Here is a 27805-nt window from a genome sequence, read left to right on the forward strand (position 1 = left end):
ACTACAGTTTGAGAAACAGCTTATTAGGTGATTGATTCAAGTCACTCATGCCTTATATTTCTTATTCAAAGGAAACAGAAACATGGCTGTGAAAGAGATGACAGCAAAATTTTAGAGACTGTTGGAGCAAGGCACCCACCAATCAAGATGGACAACAGTCTTCTAGTGTGTTCCTTCATATCGACACACTACTTGTCCCTGTTGTCTTCAGGAAAAAGAGCCCAGGCCCGAGGTTTATTGATCTTTCACTTCAAAAACAAACCAAAACCAAAACCAAACCAAACCAAACCAACAATGAAAACATAAATGAGTGAAAGGATTTCCAAACTATCGAAATTAATAGTTACTCAGTTTGGCCAGTATTGAAATCAATGCCCTGAAGTGGCACATTGTAATGGGAACACCCACAAGTGCACTTAATAGTTAAGGATATATGACATATGAACATACTGTTTTTTGCATACATAGTAAGTTAAGGATGGTCACAAGAGTTGACTTATTAAATAATTCTAATGGATTTCTTTTGTGCCATCATCGTCCCTAGTGAATTTAGCTTATACGTTAATTTAAAAAATACCTGATTTTCACACCACTATTGGGGAACTAATTATATGTGTAAAATGAAGTATACCTTTGTCTAAAGACCTGAATTGGGAAATAAAGAAAATAAAGGCATTAGAGAGTGCTCCAAAATTTACTGGGAGGGAAACTTTGGATGAGATGCTGGTTTCTCAAGATGTTGCAGTTTGGGGACTATGGAAAATGTGACCAATTTGGTTTAATGAGGCTTCAGAGGCAATACTTTTGAGATTCTTTAGCAATGTCTCTGGCCCCACCCCCACTGTGAAAATGACAGGACAATATGGGAACTGGAAAGTCCAAGTAATCATTACTAAAAAGAACAAAACCCAAAAGCTTGTAAAGGCTATTAGATATTAGAGCAGCACGTTCATTTGGCAATATAAGCAGACTGGAAAACAAGAGCTCTTTATTTGCTGGTGGTCACCAAGTAACAAGTTGTACATTTCCAGTCACTCTGTGAGGGATGAGACTTGCCAACACCATTGGGAAGGCCCACCAGATGCTAAGTAACCAGCAGAAAAGAGTGAAATATAACTGAACAACCAACACCTCATATGTTGAAAGACACCTTGAGGTATTCAACCCCAATCGACCATGCAAAGAGTTAAGGAAATGTCAGAAACCACTGCTAATGCTGATCTATGCAGCACTAATCTTTACTCCTGGCATATAGTAGAAAACAAAATAAGTTCCCAGAATTTTTTCAAACACGATTTTCATGAACATACATTTGTCATCATTATTTTGTAACTAAAAAGAAGAAAAGAAAAAAAATAATTCAGCTTACAATCCTTCATTTTTTAATTATTTTATTTTATTTTTTACGCCTACAGCACCTGGTCTTCCTAGGCGGTCTCCCATCCAAGTACTAACCAGGCCCGACCCTGCTTAGCTTTCGAGATCAGATGGGATCGGGCTTGTTCAGGGTGGCGTGGCCGTAGACTAATGACCTATCCTTTAAATTTGGATTTTTATGATTAAAAGAGCAGCCATGAAAACTATTTCAATCACAGGGGAGTTTTATTCTTGGCTCGTGTCTAGAGGAGAATCTAGGCTTAGAGATGTTAATTGCAAGAGAGGGGATGACTGCAGGTGAAAAATAGGTTCAATTATGTTCACAATTAGTATTAAAACCCAAGACCTTTTTTTGACTTATCATAATATAAAGAGCCTCAAGAAACACACTGCATGTGAATATTTACATAGAAGAATGTTTGATTAAGAACAGTGATTGACCATAACATAATGATTATAAGAAAGTAAAGGTTAGGCAAATATCTTAGTAACAAACAGATACAGAATGAGAAACTGCATTTTACCTTTCATCAAAGAAAAATTATTTTCTTAATACGGTCATTTTTTTCTTTTAAATTATTTAGAGCTCAGAAGATGCTCCTTCATTCTGTTCTCCCAATGAACCAAGGGTTACATTCCTCTTTTTCCTCCTATAAGTCCTTTTTTCTTTTTGAAGTGGCTTTATAGGCTTGTCTTATCCTCCTATGATATAACATATATCTTTTGCCCAGCCTGAGTCAATCTCTCCAGTTTCTGATCCTTTTTCTCCTTGGGGAATTTGTGCCAGAATCTGCTGGACTTTCTCACATCCCTTGTTTTTTTTCAAAGTTTTTTTTATCCAGGAACCTGGCAGAGGACACCACTATTCATGCCTTCAAAGCCAGGTCTACAGACATCAATCTTGGCTGTGAAAACTGAAACAGCTCTGGGGCTCAGTTCCAGCTGGGCTCAGCCACCATCTAAGGCCAGTCCTGCCAACTCCGACTGTTGAGACAATGGAGATAATTCTCAATCTTAGAGAAAAAATATTCACCATAAAAAACTTAAAAGGCACTGGTTACCACTTTTACACCATTATAGCGACTTTGATTTTTAAATGAATGGACAATGTACAGTAGCTTTCACAATGTGGCCACTGGTTTAAAAAATGCCGACCTTGTTTTTCATTCAATTTGGTGAGAAAAGGGGGCTTATATTTCGGTTCCTGCCCGCCCCCCTCCCAGAGTCAAGTTAAACGTGGCTAGCAGTGTAGGTACACAACTGTAGTTATGCAGGCTTTTGTGATTTTATCACTCTCATTTTCTTGTTAACAAAGGGCCCATCCAGTGATCAGTGATCAGATAGGATCCCTTCCACAGAACTGGCAGGAGTCACACTCATTCTACATTAATGCAAAACATTTATCTTTTTGAAGTAAATATATATGCACCCAACATAGAAACTACTAAATATTTAAAGCAATATTAACAGAATCGAAGAGAGAAATAGACTGACATACAATAATAGTAGAGCACATCAATACCCCACTTTCAACATTGGATAGATTTTCCAGAGAGAAAATTAAATTTAAAAGAAAACAATAGATCTGAATAACACTATAAACCAAACATAATTAAGAGGCATACACAAAATAGTCCATCCAAAAGCACCAGAATATATATTTTTCCCAAGCATACATGTAATATTCTTCAGAATAGATGATATGTAGAGCCATATAGCAAGCCTTAGCAAATTTAAAAAGACTGAAATCATATCAAGTATCTTTTCCAACCACAATGGTATGAAAGTAGATATCAATAAGAGCAGGAAAACTGGAATATTCATGAATATGTAAAAATTAAACAACACACTTTTGAATAAACAATGGACCAAGGAAGAAATCAAAAGGGAAATCAGAAAGCATCTTAAGACATGCAAAAATGAAAACACATACCAAAACTTATGAGGTGCAACAAAAACAGTTCTAAGAGGGATAGTTATAGCAATAATGTCTACATTAAGAAAAAAGAAAGCTATCAAATAAACAACCTAACTTTATATCCCAAGTTATTAGAAAAAAAGAAAAAAAAAACTAAGCCCAAATTTACAAGAAGGAAAGAAATAACAAAGATCAGGGCAGAAATAAATGAAATAGAGACTAGAAAAACAGTTGAAAAAAATTAATGAAACTAAGAGTTGGTTTTTTTTTTTTAAAGATAAACAAAAGTAATAAAACTTTAGGTAAGGTAATTGTAAAATAAAGAAAGAGAACTAGCTAAATAAAATTATAAATGAAAGAGAAGACATTACAATGATACCACAGAACTACAAAGAATCATAAGAGGCTACTATGAAAAAATTATACACCAACATACTGAATAACCTAGAAGAAATAAAAAATTTCTGGAAACATACAACCTACCAACTGAATTATGAAGAAATAGAAAATCTGAACAGAACAGTAAAGACTAAGGAGATTGAAGCAGTAATAAAAAAAACCTCCCATCAAAGAAAAGTACAAGACCAGATGTCTTCACTGGTGAATTCTGCTAAACATTTAAAGAAGAATTAATGCCAATTCTCTCACTCTTTTAAAAGCATTGAAGAGGGAACACTTCTATTACACTGACACCAAAAGCATTCATTACACTGACACCAAAGCTAGGTACAGACACTACGAGAAAACTATAGGGTACTATCCTTGAAGACTATAAATGCAAAATTTCTCAACAAAATACTAGCAAATCAAATTCAAAAGTACATTAAAAGGATCATACACTATGAGCAAGTGAAATTTATCCCTGGGATGCAAAGATGGTTCAACATATGGAAATTAATAAATGTGATAAACCACATTAATAGAGTGAAGGATGAAAATTATATGATGTTCTCAGATGCATAAATAGCATTTGACAAAATTCAAATTTTTTTCATGATAAAAGATCTCAACAATTTGGTTATAAAAGGAATATACCTCTACATGATAAAGGCCATATATCATTAGCCCACAGCTAACATTATAGTCAATACTGCAAAGCTAAAATCTTATCTTCTAAAATAAGGAATAAGACATGGATGTTCACTCTCACCATTCCTATTCAACATAGGACTGGAAGTCCTAGACAGAGAAATTTATTAAGAAAAAAAATAAAAGGCATCCAAGTTGGAAAGGAAGAAGTAAAATTATCTCCGTTTAGGCAGCAGCATCTTACATGTAGAAAACCCTAGGGACTCCACCAAAAAAGAGTTAGAACTAATAAATGAATTCAGTTAAGTTGAAGGATAAAAAATCAGTTGTGTTTTTATATACTAACAATAAAATATCTGATAGAGAAGAGCAATCTCATTTTCACAAGAAATGTTGATCTTAGCATGCCATCACTATATTGATTGTCGGAAAAAAAAAAGACGTCATTTGGAATGGTCTATAGGCTTTGCAGAGCAATGGTTTTGAAAACTTTTAAAGGGGATAGGAGCTATCACCCCCAAGGACTGACTGATCCATGGCTTAGAGCTTGTGGAGAGGATAGAGTGACCACCTTGGGTGCCAGTGGTAGAAGGTACACAGTGTAAAGAAAGTCTTCTGCTACCACTTCCACCTTCAGGTACTACAGGAGGTAGCACTGTGGTTGGATATGAACAAGCAATAGCCAAAACATGAGTCCACACACATGGCTCAATACAAAGGGTTAGTAGTGAAGTATTTATGGACCAGACCTGTGAACTCATCCTGTATCTACTGTAAGTGAGAGTTAGTTAAATCATCATGCCAGGACCATTCTAATGCATATTCTTGCCTAATTCTGCAAAAAGGAACCATGCTGGACAATAAAAAAGATCTACTTATAAGACTTCTTCCTAGAACTGGAACCCAGCTATGTGAGCCCAGGACAACCCCACAAGCTCAAGTCCCAGAGATCTGGAGGACATCTGCTTGACCCTCTGGGTAGGATAAGAGGGGCTGAGAGAGCCTCAGAGATGAGACAGAGTGATCGAACCCATGAGGTTCTCAGTTGAGAATCAGGTCACTCTTGCCAGGCAACATTGTTGGTCAGTTTCAGACACTACAGGGGACTTAGAACATTTTGAAGAAGGCATTCTAAAGAGTGAGGATACCCTGAGGTCATTTCCTGCATCTAAGGACAGAACTAATCCCTGGTTTCAGTCCTCCTTCACTCCTAACTGCTGTGTGTCTTTGGAGAAGTCACTGGATATTAGATCTCTGTATCATCATGTGCAAGGTGAAGTGATTGATTCAACAATCATTCATGTAGCCCAAAGTCTTTAAAATCCTCTAAGTTTGCAGTGAAGTAGACATAATAAAGTCTAGGTAAAAGTCTAGGCGTAAAGACATTTTAAGAAAGAAAAATTATATATTAATTTAAAAAGCTCCAATTTTCTTGGCACTTAGTAATCAAATTAAGTCTCACTTCCAATTAATCATTTCTGGTCTTTTACTCCTCAACCCTGGGCTTAGTGAGAGTGAGGACAGGTTGTCATGAACCTGTGCAAAGAACACTCCAGAAGCTGGGTTCAGGAGATTCCTTCTCTCTATTAATGAGGTTGTACACAGGTTGATTATACATCTATCTTTGTGCTGAATTTTAAGCACAGAGTCAAAGAGAAGAACCTCAACTTACTTGGAATTTGTCTAAAGTAGAGAATAAATCCCTAAGACCCTTTGAGAGAGAATTCAATTTAAGTATTCTGGTTTCCATACGCAATACCATCCCTACTGTGAGATGGATAATTTGAACCACTTTAGTCTACTGCTTTGTGTTCATCTAACTCCTCTTATTTGGACTCAAAGTTCAGAAACAATTTTCTGATTAGAATTTGGCTTCTTTTGTAGATCTGTCCTTAGAGGCAGATCCTGTCACAGTGTATTTCTCATTGTAATTTAATAAATTGGCTTTCTGGTTCTATGTTTCAGTCTTGGAGACCTTGGTTCAGTGTGACAGCCCCTGAGAGACAGCATTACACTAGGAATGTTGACAGATTCAGCTTGCAAGCCTATAAGTCTGAAGCTCCAGGCTTGAATCATAGCAAATTCATCATGTCATAAATGCCAACCAGCGCAGCCTTTCAGAACCAGCATGCTAGATTCACCCAGCAAGCAGACAACCTCTCTGCATTGTCAGAGGGTCCAGTTATTTCATGCAGATCCTAACTTCTACACTGGCCAGCTAAATTTTCATGCTACTAACCTTAGTCTCAAAATATGCAACCCTCCAATAGGACAATTCCAAGAAATGTGTGAAATAGTAAATATATACCTCAAATGTTTCTCACTCTTACAACTTTATGATTCCAGACACATGAGCACTAACACTGGAGAAGAGATATCACAGCATTCAGGATGCTGAGAATTTGGTCTTTTTTTCCTGGGGAGAAAGCATGACCAATGAAATCTGGCCTGTAAATCTTGAGATCTGGCTCTGCCATTAACTAATAGTACCATCTTGGGGAAATTACTTACCCCATAGGTCTCATTGTCCTCACTTATAAAATAAAGAGGTGGGAGTAGATGGTCTTATAAGGTCTTTTTATCTGTTAGTTTCTATTAATCTCCATTATTCCCATAAACAGGAGGAAGAAAAAAGGGAATGTATGTGTTTATGTTCCTAGGGGATTATTACTGGTATTGGAACAGTTCTGGGTATAAAGAATCAGGGTATTTTATCTTTAAAATGTGTATTTCTATATTCCTCTGCCCTATGGATTTTTGCCTTCAGTTAAATAGATGAGTTTCAGATGGTCTGTGAGTCCCTTGGTTTTGGATGAAAAGTTTTGAGTGTATGTGTATATGTTTTCCCTGGAGAGTGCCAGCAGTTTTTATCAGGCCTCAAAAGGTTTATAATGCTTATAAATACAAAGCCTATTAAAGGTGGGATAGGAGCTAGTTCTCTGGATTGAATTCCATCAATTTGGCATTTCCATTCATTTCTAAATCTTTATACACAAATGATTCCAATTAGGAAGGAGCAATTATATCCTAAGTGAATCATCTTCCCATCTAGGCATGGAAGAAAACAATTGTTCTGATAACTTTGTTATAATTATATTGTCATTAATAACTATTAAGCTATCTAGCTAATTTTTCATTTCACAAAAGTCTATGTAAAGAAAGCAGTCAGGTAGAAACAGTCATTTCTTGTAAGTTTATATTACATTTGTTTTGAATAGTGAGAAATGAAAAGAACTTAATGAAAGAGCTTTCTTTGGGAAAAAAATATTACATTTCACAAAATGATTCCTAAGCACATGAATCCAAATCAGCTGGGATTTAAAGAACAAAGGAATATAAATCTAAAGAGGTGATTACAAAATAACTAACGAACCACCCTGCTATTTACTTCCTATACAATATTATGCCTCATATGATGAAAATCTCTATTGTTTGAAACAAACTTTAGTATAAAATTTGGACAGATTTTTAAAAATAAATTTATTTATTTAAATTAGTATCAAGTATACGGTACGTTAGTTAGACATCTATAATGTTCATAAAATGATCCCCCAAATTGTTTCCTCTTTCCCCTGGCCCTCCACTTAGCCATCATATTAATGCTAACTACATTCCCTCTTCCATGCTCCCCATGCCCAACTATCAACTACTAATTTGTACTTCACCCCAATCTCCCCGCCTCCCAACCCCCCTCCTCTCTGTCCATCACCAAATAGATAAACATATTTTAAAGCATCAAAATTCATTTCAAAAGACATGATGGACTATATCTACCATTAGGAAACAAAAATTGATTTGAAAGATAATTCTGTATCAATATAAGATCACAATTTGTCAAATCTACCAATGTTAGAGAAGCACGGTCCTTCAAGAGTGAATTAATGGCGCATTATAAGTAGAATATGTGCCTTCTTTCTAGTCCAGTATTTTTTGGGGGCAAACATAAGGCACCATTGCTAAGGACTGAGATTCTTAAATTATATAAAGGCAGAAAGTTCCTCTACAATAATTTTAATCAAGCCAACATATCCTTAATACCACCGATTTTACCAACAAAAAATCATTTCCAACATCTATAAAACTAATCGACAAAACCTATATTGTTGATTGGAGATTTGAAGCACAGTAAGATACTTGCAGTAGCTGCCTCTGGTATGTGGCTTTTTCATTAAATGTTAGTTGATCACCTCTGGAGAGCGTATTCCAAATTAGGGCAGCTGAACACCATTATGGTGTAATTAAAACCAACTGATAGACACATATAGATCATGCTCTCTAAAGTGAAAAAATTTAAGGCAAATTACAAACAATATAAACTTGTACCCCTAAATATTTCTGTATGCTCCTCTAAAAAATTGGATTGTCATCTTACATGGCCAAAATAATAGCATTGCATTTAATAAAATAAACAATACATTCCTAATAACATAGACACTCATTCCATATTCATATTTTCCCAATTGTTCTTCCAAAATTCCCTTGAAGTCTAGTTGTCAAAATCAAATTCAATCCAGGATCTCATTTTTGCATCTGGTTTTCCTGTGTCTTAAGTGTATTTCAATATTTAATAGTATTTTTTTTGTGCTGCCACTCTGGCTATTGAGGATTCATGCCGTTTATCTTACAGAATGTCTTTACTATGAGTTTTATGCGATTGCTTTATTTAGTATCATTTAGCTCATTTCTATTTCTACTGTTGGAAGTCAAATCTAAACACTTGTTTAGGTATAAGTTAAACGTTTTGAAAAATATGTTTTAAGTAATTTATGCATTTTTTCCACTTTTAAGCATCACATAGACTCATAGATTTAAAAATAGATTCTTTTTTTTCTCTCTCTCTGCAGTATGATGCCCAAATTGTTATGACTTTGGCCAGTGGGGGCTTGTTTCTGAGTTCCTTTGACCTAATCTTTCGACACTAAGTTTTGAAAGGTTCTTTGTTTTCTAGAACAAAAATTTATTCCAGACTCACCTTGTCCCATCTTTTCAGAATCACCTTGTACCATCTCTTCTTTAGATAAGGTATCAGTGTATCAGTCATTTCTCCGGGGAGTCCTGGTTCCTTTTAGTAGAAAACAGTATTACAGACCAAATTTAAAGGAGGTGGGAATTCCAGCTGCCTTGTAGCCTCTACTGACATCACCACAGTGGGAGAGAGGTAAAGTAGTGATTCTCCTTGAAGCCTCTTCTCCCAGCAGGGTGGGAGAAGGCAGAGAGGCTTCCCATGTAATCTTCACTGATACCAGGCTAGGGTCCTTGTCACTCCAGCTCTTCGACACCTTCCCGGCAGGGGAGGTAGGGTACTTGTTTGCAGCCTTGCAAAGGTGAAAGGTCAAGGCTTACCGCCAGACCTTTGCTTGAGTAGATTGGGCCACCATTTCCTTTCTGTGCTGTCTGGCTGGAGTGGAGCAGTCATTGATAAAGGTTTCTGCCTTGCCAGGTTTCTCCTCCCCTAGTCCTTTGACTAGAGAGAGCAGGATTTTAATAAGGATTTTTCTGTTTGTGTCCTTTGGCATTTCTGGTTTTCTGGCTTCTGTAGCTCTATGTCTGTGGTACATGAGGCCAAAGAAAACCCTGGGAACAAGGAAATTCACCACCAGGTTTCCTCAGGTCCTGAATGCTCTAGACAGTATGGCTTCTCCTGTGCACCTTTGTGTATTTATGTTTGTTTTACGTATAACATCCAGGATTTTTAGTTGTGCTTAGTGGGAGGAATAGGAAAAAGTGCCTCTATTCTATTTTCCTGGAAGCGGTTCTAGTCAATGCAATTTTTAACTCTGCTATTTTGTGCGCTTATGAAATTTCTTAACTTATCTTACTCCCTTTTCTGAGCTATGTTTTCCTATCATGTATAGGATTCTCTTACCAGCTCAATGTATCATGGCAGCATTTTCCCAGTTTATATTATTTCGGCCCAGCTTCAGTTATGAGGTCTTAATAGTCCTTCAGAGGCATCTAAAAGAAAACTATTATCTTGGAATAGCGTATGTTTTGCAATGAACTCTTGAGGATTTGTTTGAAGTCTTTTTTTAGATCATGGATTGTAATGGAAACCTCACTTCAAATACGTATTACAAAATCCTGATTGTAGTTTTAGACAATATAGCAAGAAAACTGCAAAGTCTCAGAGTCCTTTGGTTAAATACAAATATACATTAATCCAGTGTTATAAAAATTAAGACTGTTAAGATATATCACCTAAATTAAGATAATGTTTCATTAAATTGTTAAACTCTTATTTAAAAAAAAAGTGTCAGGTATTTTATATTAAACTTACCCAGAAAATTCTAGTGGAAACTATTATTTTTAGATCTATTTTTTTAGATTACTACCTGACTTTCACTAAAACCAATTCATAAAAGACTCTGGTTTTTAATAATAGCATACTATAATTATAATCTTAATTTTAGTTGTAATCTCATATTAGATCACATTTAAATAATTTACAGTTTAGTTTTAATGCAGAAGTTAAACTTTTTGTAAGATTTAGATGTATCATGGCCTCAAATTCTCAATTTTGCATTCTGTACTAACTGTAATGATTATCACAGAAAAAAGCACTAAATTATTGCCCTTTAGAATTAATATTAAATGTAAATCTTCTCTCATTATACATTATTTTAAATCACATTAAAATCACTTGTCTAAGCTCTAATTTTTTCACTCAGTAGCTTCACCTCTATGTCAAATCCCTGTGGTCACTAATTTTTGAATGGTCAGTGATCTGCTATCACTTGTCTCAATCTTCCTGGAAATAGGTCACCTTACTGGGGTTAAACACATGCTGATACAGAGATCTGTTAATCAATCACTTAGACTAAATTAACTTCTTATGATTTTTATATTTTTTTCCAAATATTGATAAGCATTTTATCACCAGTCATGCCCACATTTTTCTCTATTTTATTTCTTACAACATATATGCTGAGTTAAATATTAAGTAAGAGAGGTAATAAAACCCCCTTAAGTCAGGCTATCTTGCTGCTCCTAATGTTCTTCTAATTTTTCATCAGTGGAACACTATGATCTGTTTTGAAATAGCCCCCAGGGTTCCTTCTGTCACAACATATGCAGTTAGACAAACATGAGGACTAGTCCACACGGTTTTCTTGTCTTCAGATTTTGCATTTCAGAAAAGATGTTTGTTTCCTGCTTTTGCTAAAAATCCATATAAATCCCACCTTGCTTTGTGGACCAAATCTTACAACTGGTCTGAGCCAATTGGGTTGTTTACAATTTGGAGGTCTGGGGGCCTCTCATAGAAATAGGTTGAGGGCCATAGGATTTTTCCTTATATTTTGACCCCTGTTACACCAGTGACAATAAAGTCAGAACTTAGAATTTTGTCACATATGCAAGCATTTCTCATCATCTAGGTATAGAAACAGTCACACAAACCACTGTGAACACTATTTTTTAGGTGATGTAACTATACCTTGAGTGAAAGATTTATTCAAAGCTTAGATTCTGCTAACGTTATAGATTTCATCATGCAACAGAACTCTTTGAATCAAGAATGAATACAGCACCTTTTGGAATCAAGTCTCAAATACCATTCTGAAGGGTAAAAGACTTCTGGACTTAAGAGATTTGTACATCTTGTTTATGAAAAAACAAGCAATGTTGCTAAAATAATTCCAGCCAAAGAATAAATTTCACTAATGGAAATCTTTGGCTAATGTCTGTTAGGATAAGAAACAAAACCTCTGTTACTGGGAAGAAATCAAGAGAGTCAAGACCTAGAGGCTTTGACTATATTCTACATGGTGCTCCCTGGAGTATTTTCCCAATTGAAACAATAACTATTGCCAGAGTATGGATTAAACTCTCCCCCTTTCCCTCCCCCTCTTTCTCTCTCTCTCGTCTCTCGCTGTCTCTCTATCTCTCTCTCTCTCTCACACACACACACACAAAAGGAAAGGAGAAATATTAGTGAAGTCTCAGCAAGGCAAATCAAAAATTTTAAATGTTGGAGAGGAGGCAGTGAGGACACGGGAGTTGTGCTGCAGGCGCAGAGCTGTGGAGTCACACTGGACCTCATGGTCAAGCTAGCTTCTGGTAGATGTGAAGAATCAGACTAAAGAGTCTGGACTTGACCTGGATGGGCTTCTACTTTCCCAAGACTGTAGGTTGGGGGATCATTTATCTATTCAACCACCAGTTATTGAGTGCTACCTTTAAATTGAGAACAATTTTGAGCCCAGAGAATTCATAAAATAAGTAAACTTTGTGGAGGAGGGTAGAAAAAGAACTCAACAGTGATTGAGCCCTTATTATGTGCTTATTTGTGCACTACATGGTAAATATATTACCTCACCTAAATATTATAAAAACTTCATCAGGGTCGATTTATGTTATTGTCACTTTACAATGATCTGTAATTGAAGTTCAGAGAGGTCAAGTGACTTGTTCTAAGTCCCAGTTACTCAGTAGTGCTGCTGGCATTTGAATTCAAGTCTGAATCCAACTACATGATGACATATCAAATAAGTGTGAAGTGGTTATCAGGACAAAAAAAAATGCCCAAGGTCAATTAATTTATGTAAATGTTTAAGATAACATTCCACTAGTAAGAATGACATAATTCAATCCTCTAGTGCTTGACTTTTAAGAATCAACAGCCAAAGGGCTATAGTAAATCTGAATAGGCAGGAAGATCCTCAGTGTTACTCTCTGATAGAGAAGAGAGAAATATAATCTTGCCAGATGGTTGTATCTAATAATAATCATCACATGTGTGCTTTTTATTTTAGAATTTAAAGACCATTTTTGTATGCATTTTATCTTTTAATCCTCACTGAATTATGCTAAATGGAATAAGTCAGACAAAAGTTGAGAATCATATGATTTCATTCATACATAGGATATAAAACTAAAAGCAACAATCGAACAAGACAAACAAACAGAGACTTATAGACACAGATAACAGTTTAGTGGTTGCCAGAGAGAAAGGGGGAGCGGGGAGGTAGATAAGAGTAAAAGGGATCAAATATATGGTGACAGAAGGAAATTCATCTTTGAGTGGTGAACTCACAATGTAAGATACATATGACATATTATTGAATTACACACTTGAGACCTGTGTGATTTTATTAACCAATGTCGCCCCAATAAATTTAATTTAAAATCCTGATCCATATGTGCATTTATATATGTACATATATGTATATATATATGTGTGTGTATGGATATATGTGTATGTAATATGTTTATGTGTATGAGTGGAAACTGAGACATAGAGAAATTGAATCATGTGGCTATCAGGCCATAGGGTTTGATTGACTATTTCTCCTGGTTTTTGTTTTTTTTTGGCGAGGCAATCCTTGGTTGACCTTGTCAGTTTACAATCCCTTATTTTTTATTTTTTATGCCTATAGCGCCTGGTCTTCCTAGGTGGTCTCCCATCCAAGTACTAACCAGGCCTGACCCTGCTTAGCTTCCGAGATCAGACGGGATTGGGCTTGTTCAGGGTGGCATGGCCATAGACCCTCTTGGTTTTATGTCTAATAATTTTTCAACTCCATCATAGCTGTCTGTAAGACACTTCCAAAGTTACATTTAGTTCTTTATCTTAATCAAATAAGCTGGGCCATATTAAAACTATCTTAAATTATTAATCATCTGAGTATTCAATAGCTGCTGGGAAAAAAGTCCCAAAAGATTCCACTGAGTACTTTAATGGCTATAAAGCCATTAGTACCCTCTGAAATATTTTATTTAATTAGTATTTAATTTTACTGCTTAGATAAGTTAGAAATTACTTCATTTTTGTTAATTCAGATCATCATTCACATAAATTACAATTTTAAAATGTCTATAATACCCCAAATCCCATTCCCTTATTGCTAGAATTGTTACATAACAATATTCCATCTTCTCATCTGAATATTTATATGTCAGAAACATGCTCCCTCATGGTCTCTTCCAATTGAACTTGAAAAATTTCTCATTTACATTCTTGCTAACTGTTTTTTTTAAAAAATAAATTTGATAACATTAATAATTTTTAGCTCTTTTAAAGAGTGATGCTTATGTTAGTTGAAAGCACTTTTCATAAAGCACCTTTATGGGAACTTTCACGTAGATTGTCTCTGACAGAGCTCATTATTTGAATGTTAAAAGTAAAAAACAAAAACATTAATAACTGAAATATCTCAGGCTTAAGTTGGATATTTTTTCTTTTTTTAATAGAAAAGCTATTCTGAATGAAAATTCATCTGCAATATAAAGTACTTATAAATATATTTTATACTCAATCTATAGTAGACATTTAATAAATATTTGTTTGCCATTGTTTTTAAAATTTTCAAATAACTGATTCAACTCCTAAGATTTCTAAGTTAAAAGTCTCCCTTAATAAGAAAATAAGATTCTCTTGAAGTTGACATCCTCCATTTAGAGATTAATGGATACCACTAATGTTTTTAAAAAGCTGTTTTCTTATCTAAGAATAACCATTTGAAATTGGTTTAAGGCTTAGCAAATTTCTTCTTCATTGAAAAAGTAATGACCTTTTAGGCTGGTCTATGTTGAATATTTTCAAATTCTAAATTAATGGAATCTGATTATTAAAAAAAGAACATTTTATTCTCTCTTACAATACAGTTTAGATAAGCATTTTTAAATGTGTGATTTACAGGGCTCCCTGTGGAAAAATATGTTCTGTGGTGAAACACAATTGTGAAATTCTCAACTAAAGGATATTAAACAGATTTTCAGAACTTCAGAGAACTTTTGCTACTGTATTAATGTACATTGTGAATCTCTGAAAAATGGTTTTATTTTAAAGCATTTCTTTAATGTGTTTGCCTACAAGTCTTTCATGTGGAGAATATTTCAAGAATGCTGTTTTCTTCCTAAGACCTCACTATTATTATCCAACAGGATACATCTGAGCTTATATTGGTGATATTCCTCCTTCCTTTGTCTTAATTCCAAAACTGTATGCATTCACAAATATGTTTATTTTAAATTGGCACTTGTTCATTGTCTTACTTAGATTCCCATAGAAGCCATACTCTGAGCAAAGACAGAGTGAATGAAGTTTATTTGGAGCTACAGGGACCATTAGGGAGTGTGTAAGGGTGGAGTGTGGGGAGGTGATTTTGAGAAGCACAGACAACCAATAGGAGACATGCAATTAAGACAGCTCCCACAAGTGGACAACTAAAGCTTGATCCCTAACCCCATCACAAGCTCTGGCAATTTACACATACCTCGGAATTATCCCAGCTGAAGGGCAGAGAAGCTGAGGTATTTATAGCCTCACAACAACAGTTTCGATTTAGGGTCCTGGGGGTGATGTTACTTTGTTAATTTGTAATCACTTTGCATGGCCCTCCATGCAAGCAAGCAAAATGAGTTCTGACTGCTTGCGGGTAATCCTTCAACAAAAATACAATATTTGATCTTTAGAAGTCAGACTGACAAGCATAGCAACACCAAGAGGATTCAAAGGAATATAGGCTGAAGACCCACAGCATCCACCAAAATTAGGAAAGACATGTTAGAAACAAAAGTCAAATGTTCAACCTTAATACAACTAATAATCACTATAGTAAAATAATGCAAATTAACATACTCTTTTATTCACTCTTCTGCCAACGTAGGATATATCCCTTCCATCGTATATCTCTTTAGTGTGAAATAAAGGACTGACCTACTTATAAAACTGGGTGAAAAATCTTATAGTAATAGTTTTTAATCCCTAAATATGATTTTTTTTCCCATCTAAGTACAGAGATATAAAGTGCAAGCCTTTTATTATTAAGGGAACTAACCTATATCAGTATTTATTTCACCAAAATAATCATAGGATATCTTCAGAAGACAACTAGGTAATTCTAAATATGTCCTAATAATCACAAGATTGTAAAGGTAGGAAATTAGTATTGTGTAAAATAAACTCAAGACAAGACTCTTCTTGATATAAAGTGCAAAGAAGTCACGAGAAAATTCGGGCAATCCTGGAAAGAGACAACAGAAAGGACAAATGAAAAACAAAAAGAACAGCCCTGTCAGTCAGTAATGACACTACTCCCCACCCCATCCTGACATGGCACATGATAATGTTGATTGCCCTGGTCACCTTGTGACCAATTAATTGTGACTAGAAGTGACATATATCGCTTCTGGGCCAGAACAATCAATTCCGATGAGAGACCCTACAATAGGCTCTCTTTTCTATTTGACATGTGGACAAGCAAAACCTGAGATGGTAGGCCCCATCAGCATGAGTTTCTGAATGACTAGGATGAGCAGAGATTTCTTATTGCTCTGAGAAAAAGCAACAAATCTCTGTTGTTTTAAATCACTGAAATTTTGTTTTGACGTTGTTATCGTTACTGAGCATCACCTAGCCTATATTGAGACTCCTGAACCTCTTGAATCTGAATCTAATATTCTAATGTTAAAAAATCTCTAACCACAATGATTCATCTTTTTTCCCCCCAACATTTATGGACTATTATACGAAGTAATGGAAATAATCTCCCCTAAATATAGATCGCCATTGTCCTTTTGCTCATGAAGTGAAGGAGAATCTTTAAAAAAAAACCAAATGCCTAATTTCAGAGATGAAATAAATATCTGTATGGCACCACAAGTTTAGTTTCTCTAATGTCACCATGATTATATCAGATAAGTAATTAATTCATTTCATAATAAGACTAGACTATTGAGCTGCTAATTTCATATTTCATTTCTCACAGTTTCTTTAAATTATTTATTCTTCAATGATTGTCATAATATACAATAAATATCTGAAACAAACATACATATGTAGGATGACATTTTGGACATTTTACTCTATAGATGAATCGAAATAAACAAAAAAGGAATGACTTATTGAAAGTACTCAATCAGTTGATTAATAAAAGGAAGAAACATCTTCGTGTCCTACTGATCATGACTACTAACCCAGTAATGATTACGAGCCTGGGTAATTAAAAATATAGGCCTTAGAGTCAAAGAGAACTGGATTTCAATCCTGACTCCAACAACTCCTGTGGGACCTTGAACAAATTAGTTAAAATCTTTAAATCAAGCTTTCTTCTTTTATAAAATGGGCATAAAATAATTAAATCAAAGGTTTATTGTGAGAAATCAGTTACCTGAGATACGTTAAGTACTTAGCACAGAATCTGGTACATAAGAAAGCTCTGAGACAATATAAAATGGATTTGCTTTCATCATGAATTCTTTAATTCTGTCTCTTACAATCTTACTACCTTAAATCTATAACCAGTTGAAACACATTTGTCCTCTTTAAACTGCTTTACCTGTTCATACCCAAATAGATATGGAGAAACATACATATTTGATAAAACTTCAAAGAAGAGACCACTTAATTGCAGGTCCAAAACACCAAGGCCAATATACCAATTATTATTTGTCTCAGGGAGAAAACACCCATCTCTGGCCCATTAAAGGACTTCTATCATCATCACTCAATGAATGACTGGTACTTTGGGATAGAGAAGGTAAATTTCAACTTCTACTGTATTTTGAGTCTAATAATACTTATTCCTTTCTGAAGGATGAAAGTTTAATCAGAATATAAAGCACAGGAAAACACATACCTCATCATTTATACAGGCCCCTACTAGGTAGAAGCTGCTTTAGGTTCTCAAGGTATTTTCCTTTGAAAACAAATGCACCGTCTAGTAACCACAGCATTACAAATCCCAGTAAATGTCATTGTCTGTTAATTGGGAGTGAGGTATCCAATAAAGACTTAGAATGAATGAGAAGAAAGCTAACCCAGTGTGATGGCTGAAGCTGCAGCTTTTATTTGCTGTTGAAGGACTGACAACTAAGGGATACTTTGAGTATACCTATCAGAAATTTCTTTACACAAGCTTCCTTATGGAACAGACATCTTACTATTTGCCTTAATCCCAAAGGTTCCTTTTAAAGATATGGATATTTTACCTGGTTTGGGGAATTATCTTGCTTCAAAGATGAAATAGATTAATTGGCTTTGTATTTTAACTAAATCAAGCAACTGATAATAACCTATAAAGGTTCTAAGTCACTCAGATACAGGATAGAGAGAAGAAAGCAGAAAATGATTTGGAGCTTTTGTCAGGTCCGAAGCAGGGCAATCAGTGTTGTACATCTCTAGAAAGCAGCAGAGGGATGTATGTCTTAAGAAGAGGGGTGGAGAAGCAAGAGCACTGAAGAAAAGTGCTCGATACACAAGTCTAGCTAAAATGGACTCTGGCTGTGATCCCTTGCTTGCCCATCTAGACATTGTCTTTACAGAGCTATAAGCAGTGTCAGAGGCTGTCCAGGGCTGACTTTCTACAAAGTGGCAAAATTAGGCCAGTGTGATAGGTGCTACCTGTGTGATGCTAAAAGCTAGCAACATGCTTCCTCCCATCTGGCCTTAGGGCATATTAGGCAAAATTAATTTGCTTAATGTTTTTCCATAAAGGTCCCTCTACTCATTCCCTTATATTTCCAGACAAATTTTTGAATTTATTTGTGTGGTATAGATTTTTCTTAATGTACCGCTATTCCAGGTATCATTCTGAGAGATGAGGAACAAAATAAAAACAAAAACTCAAGACAAAATATTTTACTAATATAACAACATGTTGTCATTTACGTATGTCTTTTGTTATAATAATCTTGCTTTCTACAAAGAATTCAGAGGTCTGTACATAAAATGAAATGAGAAGAAAAATAAATAATTTTATTTCAACTTCAATTAGTTTTCTTTATATTAGAGAGTAAGTGGTAGGTTTTATTCTGAAAAATTATTTATTTATTGTTGGAATAAAGACTGTCTTCTTACAGAGGAAAAATTCTTTCTCCCTTCTAGTTTTCAATATTTGCAGATCTCAAAATGGATTAAAGACTTAAATGTAAGACTCCAAACCATAAAACTATTAGAAAAAACATAGGCAGTAATCTCTCTAATATCGCTACCAGTAATTTCTTTTTGGATATATCTCTTTGGGCAAGGAAAACAAAAGAAAAAACAAACAAATGGGACTGCATCAAACTAAAAAGGTTTTGCATAGCAAAAACAAAAAGAGAACCTACTGAATGGAGAAGATATTCGCTTATGATACATCGGATAAGGGGTTAATATCCAAAATATATAAAAAACTCATACAACTCAACAACAACAACAACAAAATAAAAATGAAAATTGGGCAGAAGACCTGAATAGATGTTTCTCCAAAGAGAAAATACAGATGGCCAATGGATATATTAAAAGATGCTCAAGGTTACTAATCATCAGAGATGTGAAAATTAAAACCACAGTGGGTCATCACCTCACACCTGTCAGAATGGCTGTCATCAATAAATCAAAGAATGACAAATGTTGGCGAAGATGTGGAGAAAAGGGAGCCCTCATAATAAATGCCCATTGACAAATGAATGGATAAAGAAGTTATGGCTCATATATACAATGGAATATTACTCAGCCATAAAAAAATGAAATCTTATCATTTGCAATGACATGGATGGACCTAGAGGTTATTATACTGAGTGAAATAAGTCAGACAGAGACAGATAAATATCATATGATTTCACTCATATATGGAATCTAAGGAATAGAAAGAACAAACTAATCAAAAACAGACTCACAAATATAGAGGACAATCTGGTGATGGTCAGAAGGGAGGGGGGTTAGGGGGCTGGGAGAAAGGAGTGAAGGGTTAAAGAAGTACAAATTAGTAGCTGATAGGTGGTCATGGCATTGGGGAGCACAGCACAGGGAAGGCAGTCAGCAATAAGGTCATGGCTATGTGTAAAGCCAGAGGGAAGGAAGAATAATCAGAGGCATTGTTTCTTAAACTATGCAAATGTCTAATCAATGTACTATATACTTGAAACTAATAAAAAAATGCAATTATTTCTTACCTTTTCCATTTTCTCTAGATGCTCTTCATGGCTGTCACAGTGGAGGCCATAGGGCACAATAAGTGTCACCACTGGCTTATACATACTCGCTCTTCTCTATTTCACACATCAGAATTCTTTTCACAGTGCACACTTCAGAGAAAATGCCTAATATGACTCACTGCTGGGCTAATATTTTGGTCCTAGGAGACAGAGAATAATACATACTTGGAAACACTATTTTGGGTGATTAAAGACACTGAGAAATTTGTATTTCCCATCTTCAGGGTGATTCTCCTATTTGGTGGTGATTCTCTTGCTTGAGTCCCACTAATGGGCTTCTAACATATTTTTTCCAGGCTGGCAGAGGTTGCCTAACCCCTAGAAAATCTTCCTTGTTGTTGCTACTTCCTTCTGCTTAGGAAGATGCTTCTGAAACTGCTCCATTAAAAATATGTCTCTAAACACTGAAAACAGGGGATGCCTGAGCCCCTGCAGGAAGTTTGCAAATCACCTTCAGCAAGTGAATGGTTAAACCAACATGGGACATCCATACCATGGAACACTACTCGCTGATCAGTGTCGATACATGCAACAACCTGGATAAATCCTCAGAGATGTATGCTGAGTGGAAAAAGCCAATCCCAAAAGGTTACATTATGTGTCATTCACTTATATAATATTTTAGCAATGACTAATGGTTGAAACGGAGAATAAATTAGTGGTTGCCAGAGGTTGAAGAGAGAATGGGGGTAGGAGGGAAGTGGATGTGGCTACAAGATGGCAGCCTGGAGAATCATTGCATTGATGGAAATGTTATGTGTCTTGACTGTTTCAATGGTAATATCCTGGTGCCATATTGTACTAGAGTTTTGCAAGACGTTTTTATTGGGGGAAGCTGGATAAAGGATACAAGGGATCTCTCTGTATTATTTCTCTCTGTATTACAACTACATGTGAGTCTACCGTTATCTAAAAATAAAAAGTTAAATTAAAAAAATAAATGATGTGCCATCAGACAGAAAAACGCAATCATGGACAATTGACACTAAAGATATATTGTGGCAGGACACTCACTCTATGTTTTTCATAGACTCACATGCACACACACATATGCACAAACACACACACACACACACACACACACACACACACACACAAATATGATACTGGTTCCCTGGGTATGGATTTTATTTTCTACTTGAGGTTTTCTATGAATCTCTGACAGAGTTCTATTTGTTTTTTTACATTCACTGAACTAAACAAAATGAAAGCAAACTTATTGTCTGACCTTACATCTAATGTGTCTTCTTTCCTTGGTAATAATTCCTTCAGTCTCTTGATTAAAGGACTTGAAAATTGGGAAAAGTAGTATTTATAGAGACAAATCTGAACTGCTTGAACCCAGGGAGAGAAAGTAAGAGGGCTGTGGTACTATTTGCACTTCCAGCCCATTTCGACATCCATCCTGAAACACTGATTTTCATCTGCATGACAATTCTCCAGCCCAGTGGGAGAGATTTCCTAAATCTGCTAAAAATCTCATCCTATCAGTGCTGGAACAATGTCCCCAACACTCTTATTGGCCCCTTATGTCTGCAGTCAAGTTGCAGGCTGTGCATCTCACACTGGCCTCTATGCCTACAGTTGTCCTGCTGTCACAGAGGCCAGTTGCACTAGATGAAGCCTCAGGCTCCTTCCAACCCTAACTGTTTAGGATTTGGTGAGAGCAGCTGCAATGCTGTCTTCTCTTTTCCTTAATTGCTCTGCCCTGTCAGCACAGCAGAAGTTTCATTTTTGACTTCTCAACAGTGATCTGGATTCATCGCCCTATTGGGTAGCCTGACCTGGGTTCTATTCCTGGCATCACCATGTGTTCACTGTACTATGTGACTTGAGCAAAACACATGCCATCCCTGGACTCCAGATTTTTTATTTATAAACTAGTGATAATAAAAATATTAGTGCTTACTTTGTCAACTTCACAGCATAGTGGTGAAAATCATATCAGGTAATGTATTATATACTCAAGGCAAATCTAGTGTTTAAAACTGAGCCGCCCTTAGGTCATAGCAAATTGTGGATGAAGACCTGAAGTCCTGCCCTTTGGTGTCAAAAAAGCCATAATTCCATATTACGTAAAATGAGAGAGCACCAGGAGAGAGTCACTAACAATGATACAGGGTTACATTAACTTCTTTAAAGTGCTCTGGAATCTTATTGTGGTCTCTGCTCCCTGAAAGATGACAACTTTCCCTCAAGGGCTCCAGCGCTTAATATGCAAGCCGCCTGGTACAAGAAAACAAGCACGGGCTCTGACACCTAAACCTCAGACTGGATCCAGGCTGTCACTCACAGGCCACGTTAGACAACCTACTTTGCCTCTCCGAACCTTAGTTTACTCTTCAGGTGAATAGATTTCTCAATTTTTGTTTTGACAATTAAATAAAATGTGTATAAAGGATATATCTAGCTCAATAACTGGCACAAATAAAAGTTCTATATTAATATTAATTCAATCTTATCTTTATACCCAATGTGTTTTTTTTTTTTCCCAGGGCTGGAAAAATGAATAGGAAAGAAGGTACCTTCTACCTGGGATAAGAGATGATTTCAGTCTTTCTTGCCTTTCCACATGACACGGCCTACGCTATTCTTATTGCTTGAAACACACTCTCATCCCTCTCTACCAGCTAATTCCAAATGCTTCTGTAATACCCTAGAGAGTCATGCTCTCTTCCAGGAAGCTTTCCCAACCCCTCTGAGGAGGCCTACCTATAACTTCTGTGTGTTTCCTCATCTACGGCCTCTCTATTTACTTAGAAAAATAAATTTACTACATGCCCATCATGTTTTATTAAAGCTGTCTTTCCATCTTGCAGTTAATAGTATATAACAGGCACACAATAAATGGGTATTATCACAAACAACCACTAAAATCTTAATGTAAAAAGAGATTCTTGCCTTTTACCAGTTCTCTCAGCTAGAACCAAACTTAAGAGCTATTTTTGTTATTTGCATATGAATGTTAAACGGGAGGGAAAGGTATCCCAAAGAATGAGGGGCTGTCTCAGCCTTATGGACTTTTATTTAATTTGCTAGACAAAAGCGGTCACATGATTTAGTAAGAAGAGGTTGAGGGCTTGAAGTCATTTAAGAGGGCTTAGTTAAAACAAGGAAGATAAACCCAGAGTAAAGAGAAGGCAAACAAACATTATGAGAGAGAAACTCTGCGATGTCAGAGATGGTCAGTCAGCTGAGATTTAGTGATGGCCACTGTAGGAAAGAGCATCTTTCAGCAGTATGAAAGGTCAGCCAAGAAGTAATGGCTAGTTCTTAAGCCATGTATATCTCGTTGTCGCTTGCCCTCGAGTTGGGCAAATGGCCAAAGTCTTCTGTTTTATCTGACTAAAGAAGCACTAAATTCTGAGGCTTGAAAGAACCATTAGTTTACAGTAAGCCCAATTTAGATTTACTCTTATACATTTATCTCTTTATTATTTTTTAATTGGGATATAATTCTCAGTTACAACTGTCATGTTAATGTATTCATGTAAAAAAAAAGAAAGAAAATGTATTCATGTTACAAGAACCCAATACAAACCATACACAGACCTGACATTCAAGCAGAAATAGATCGAATTTTAGAATCTGCTTCTTGCTTTCCTTTCTCTTGTCCTAACTGCGATCCAGACATTTTTTTTCCCCAAAGTTGAGAAGTTTGGTGCTTAAATCATGGTTTGTTGTTGTTGTTTTTTTTTCCTTTTTTTGGTTTTCAGTTTTCTTATCAGCAATATTTTATAGTTCTTCTAAAAGAAACCTAATTCCCCCCTCTGTAGTTTAGAAACATCTATGTAATTTAAGATTTTTAAGGATTAGAAAAGTACATAAGGTTTAAAATAGTATAGCATATTGGGACACCCAAACAATTGGAGACATTTAATAGCCTTAATTAGTTGGCTATGAAAGAAGATTAGGTTCTGAAAACAACAAACATGAATGGTGTCTTCTATGCCTCTATTATTAGTGTTTCTGGTTGTTTACTCTGGGATATGTATTCTTTTGGTAATGGAAAGTGGAAGTAGTGGCTTTGAATTAGCAAAGTCGAACTATGTTTATGAGAATGGTTGGGATAAAACACCATTTCTCTTTGGAATATTTTAAGATAGGCTTTGGAAAAGTATCCATTGCTTACTTAATTTTCAATTTTAATTTGAATACAGTTACTTATTGAATTTTTATTATCTGCCCAGCACTATTAGAAATTCAAAAACAAAATTGCAAGACTCCTACCATCTGAGAATGTTTGGTTTCTCAAAGTGATAAACCACAAAGAGACCATATGATGTGTGATGTGATCATTGCTCCAATGGAGATGCATGCAGGGAAAACATCTGAATTAGGATACCCACATCTTACTGGAAATCAAATAAAAGTCTTCATAGAGAGGGTAGTTCTTTGTTATAATGTCTTTAGTTCTAATTGTAAGAGTATTTCCCTAATCAATCATTCATTCATTTTTAAATTACTAAAATATGCCTGCTATGATCTGGACAAGGCCCTGGAGATTAAGAGATGATTAAGGCACACTGCAGGGAAGTTTTAGTCAGCTTTAGCAGATAGACAAGCAACAGGTCACTGCAGTTCAGGATATGCAAGGTGATATGTGAGGAGCTAGGGGTAACTAGTGCAGCCCTCTTGGTAGCAGAGTCTTTTCAGGGAGACATGACTTCTGAGCTCGTCTGGAAGGAAACTCTGTTGTTAGCCAGGTGAAGAGGAATGAAAGGGGCAATTTAGGCAAAGGGAACACCTGTATGTGCAGAGTCCTGTAGGCAAGAGAGAGCACAGCGTATTTGGGAGAATGTATAGAATGTATAGTGGAAAGAAACAATGATACATAGATGAGACTGGAAATATTTTCAGAAGCCTGACTTTATTTTAAAAACAAAAAGTAGCAAATTTGATCATGCCATTCTATTGCTTAAAATCCTTCTATGGTTTCCTGTTGCCTATGCCCAACTAAAACGTTTAGGAATATGTGTTTGTCTGTATTTCTGTCTGTGCATATGTGAGGGCGTATTAATCGTTTCTAATTTCCTATATTTTATTATGCTTTGACATATTAGGATCCTTGTGGACTCCAGGAGAGACTGTCCTTCCCAAGGTTAGCTAACTCCTAGAGATAGCAAACAACAAGCTCACCTTTGATACGTAAACCAACCAACCTAGAGTTCCTGCCTCAACCATCTCTTTAATTAAACTCACACACCAAACAAATATTATCCCTGCCCTAAATCACCCCAAGGCCAAGAACGAGACAACTAGGAACCACTCCTATCACCCAGAGTCCACCAAAATTATTCAGTCTAGCCAATTATAAGCTTATTTAGTGTACCTACCCTGCCTCACCCATTCCTTCCTGCAAAAATCTCAACAAAATCTCTGGCCCACGTTTTCCCCTCACCCTTTTCTGTTTCCTACCAATACAGGTGCTTCCCATGTGGCCCTGCATGGTATGGCATGCTCCCTGTTCTTGAGAATTGAGTAACAAACTATCTTTTCATAGCAGTCTTCTCACGAGAACCTTTTAATATGGTGTGGGGGCAGAGAAAGGAATGGGCATAGTTAGATTTGTGCTATGGTAAGATCAGTCTGACATCATTGTGCAGAACTGTACACAGTGGGGTGAAAGTGGAAGCAGAAAGAGCAGTTAAGAGACGGCTGCAGCAATGCAGATGAGAGATGATGGTGTTTGAACAGAGGCAGTAGCTGTGGGAGTCAGGAAGAGTTGCTAGAGGACTGCTCCTTAAGGAGATAAGACTGAGAGGACAAGGTGATTGATTGGATGTGGGCAGTGAGGGATTAGGAAGATTTACAAATGGTCCCTTGTTTGGACACCTGGGTGGTTGAGGCACTATTTGTTGAGTTCAACACTTCAGGAAGAGCAGTTCTGGGAGTAAGGAGTGGAAAGAAGACACATTCACTTTTAAACATAGAAGAAGTCCTCACTTAACATCATGGATAGGTTCTTGGAAACTGATTTTAAGCAAAATGACGTCTAATGAAACCAAATTTACCATAGGCTAGTTGATATAAACAAGAGGTAATTTCTTGTGGCATATTTCTGATCACAAAAACATCACCAAAGTTCTAAATAAAGAACTAAAACACTTCTCATATTAAACATTGAAATAAGTGTGATCTATACATACATTTAAGAAATATTAATAAAAATAAGTAAAATAATTATTTTCCAACCCTCTTATTCCAGTTCAGGGTTGTGGTGGCTGGAGCTTATCCCAGTAGCTCAGAGCATAAGTCAGGAACTAACTCTGGACCCATAAGGTTCATCCCCTAACCTCCGTCCCGCTGTTCTCAGGTCCCTACTGTGTACTCACTGACCCCATTGCTAAACTTCTGATGGACTTTTGGCCATGATGAAAGGGTTGTGAGAGTTCGGAAACTGATTGTAAATTGAGAAAGTCCATAATTTTATTATGGAATAACAATTTTCTTTGATCCTTTTTTGTGTGACTTAATAAATGGTTGTCTGTGAATGGCAAACCTGAAGAAATCTGCAAAAAACAGAAAAAAAATTGTGAATCAAAAAAAGTACCCATTCTTAAGATCTAATGAAGAGTTACTGGCTGATATCCAGTTCTGAAAAATGGCACTGTGCTTTGGGAGAAGTAAGAGGACTGGGTGTTTGTGTATCAAGCAGCATTACAACAACAAAACCATATTCAGCACAACTTCAATCTGCAGCTTTTTATAACATCAATATTTGCACCTCAGAACCAAGAAAGAGAAAAGAATAACTCTTATAAAACCTTTCTTGAAAAAAAAAAAATAGTTGATAACACATAATTCAATTCCACAAACACTTACTAAGTCTTTATCATACCTGAAACTACATTTACAAAGACCAAAAGGACACAGTCCCTGATATGTATGAGATCTCAATGCAGAAGATGAAATGTATAAGCCAATACTTTTAGGTCCACGTGTCTAGACTCATCACACACTATAATTTCATTTCTCAATCATGTAAATGCCCAATATGATTGTTCCTGGTTGGCTGGTGGCTCACCTCTATATGGTAATTCAGGGACTCAAGGCTTTCATACCTTGTGACTGTCACCTAGGGAAAGGGTCCCCAATCTCAAGGCCATGGACCATTACTGGTCCACGCCTTGTTAGGAACTGGGCCACACAGCAGGAAATGAGCAGCGGGCGAGTGAGCGAAGCTTCATCTGTATTTGCAGCCACTCTCCCGTGCTAGCATCACCACCTCAGCTTCACCTCAGGTCATCAGGCATTAGATTCTCATAGGTGCTCTCGTCCCTGGTGCTAAAAAGGTTGGGAACCTAGGCTCTAGATGTTCTGCATCCAAATGAAGGATGACAAAAATGATAAAGAAGGCTCATCTACTTATTTGGCACTGCCAGTTTACATAAATGATACACAGCATTTACCCTCACATCCCAGAGGTAAAAACTAGTCATGTTTCTCTACCTAGAAACAAGGACAGCTGGGAAATATAATTCTTCTTTGGGCAGCCCCTTTCCAGAAACCACTCTATATTGGGAAACGCTGAACAAATGGTTGGTGGGCAATTAGCTA

General features: G+C 36.1%; 1 non-coding gene and 1 pseudogene across 1 annotated transcript; both read right to left on the reverse strand.

The window, feature by feature from the left end:
• Window positions 1-1406: 1406 nt before the first annotated feature.
• Window positions 1407-1525, reverse strand: LOC120595287 (5S ribosomal RNA). The gene has a single exon (XR_005650785.1). It is a non-coding gene; the product is annotated as a 5S ribosomal RNA (ribosomal RNA).
• A 12167-nt stretch (window positions 1526-13692) lies between these two features.
• Window positions 13693-13811, reverse strand: LOC120595258 (uncharacterized; annotated as a pseudogene).
• Window positions 13812-27805: the final 13994 nt, after the last annotated feature.

This window comes from Pteropus medius, unplaced genomic scaffold (genome assembly GCF_902729225.1).
Source record: "Pteropus medius unplaced genomic scaffold, Ma_sr-lr_union100, whole genome shotgun sequence".
Classification (NCBI taxonomy): Eukaryota; Metazoa; Chordata; class Mammalia; order Chiroptera; family Pteropodidae; genus Pteropus; species Pteropus medius.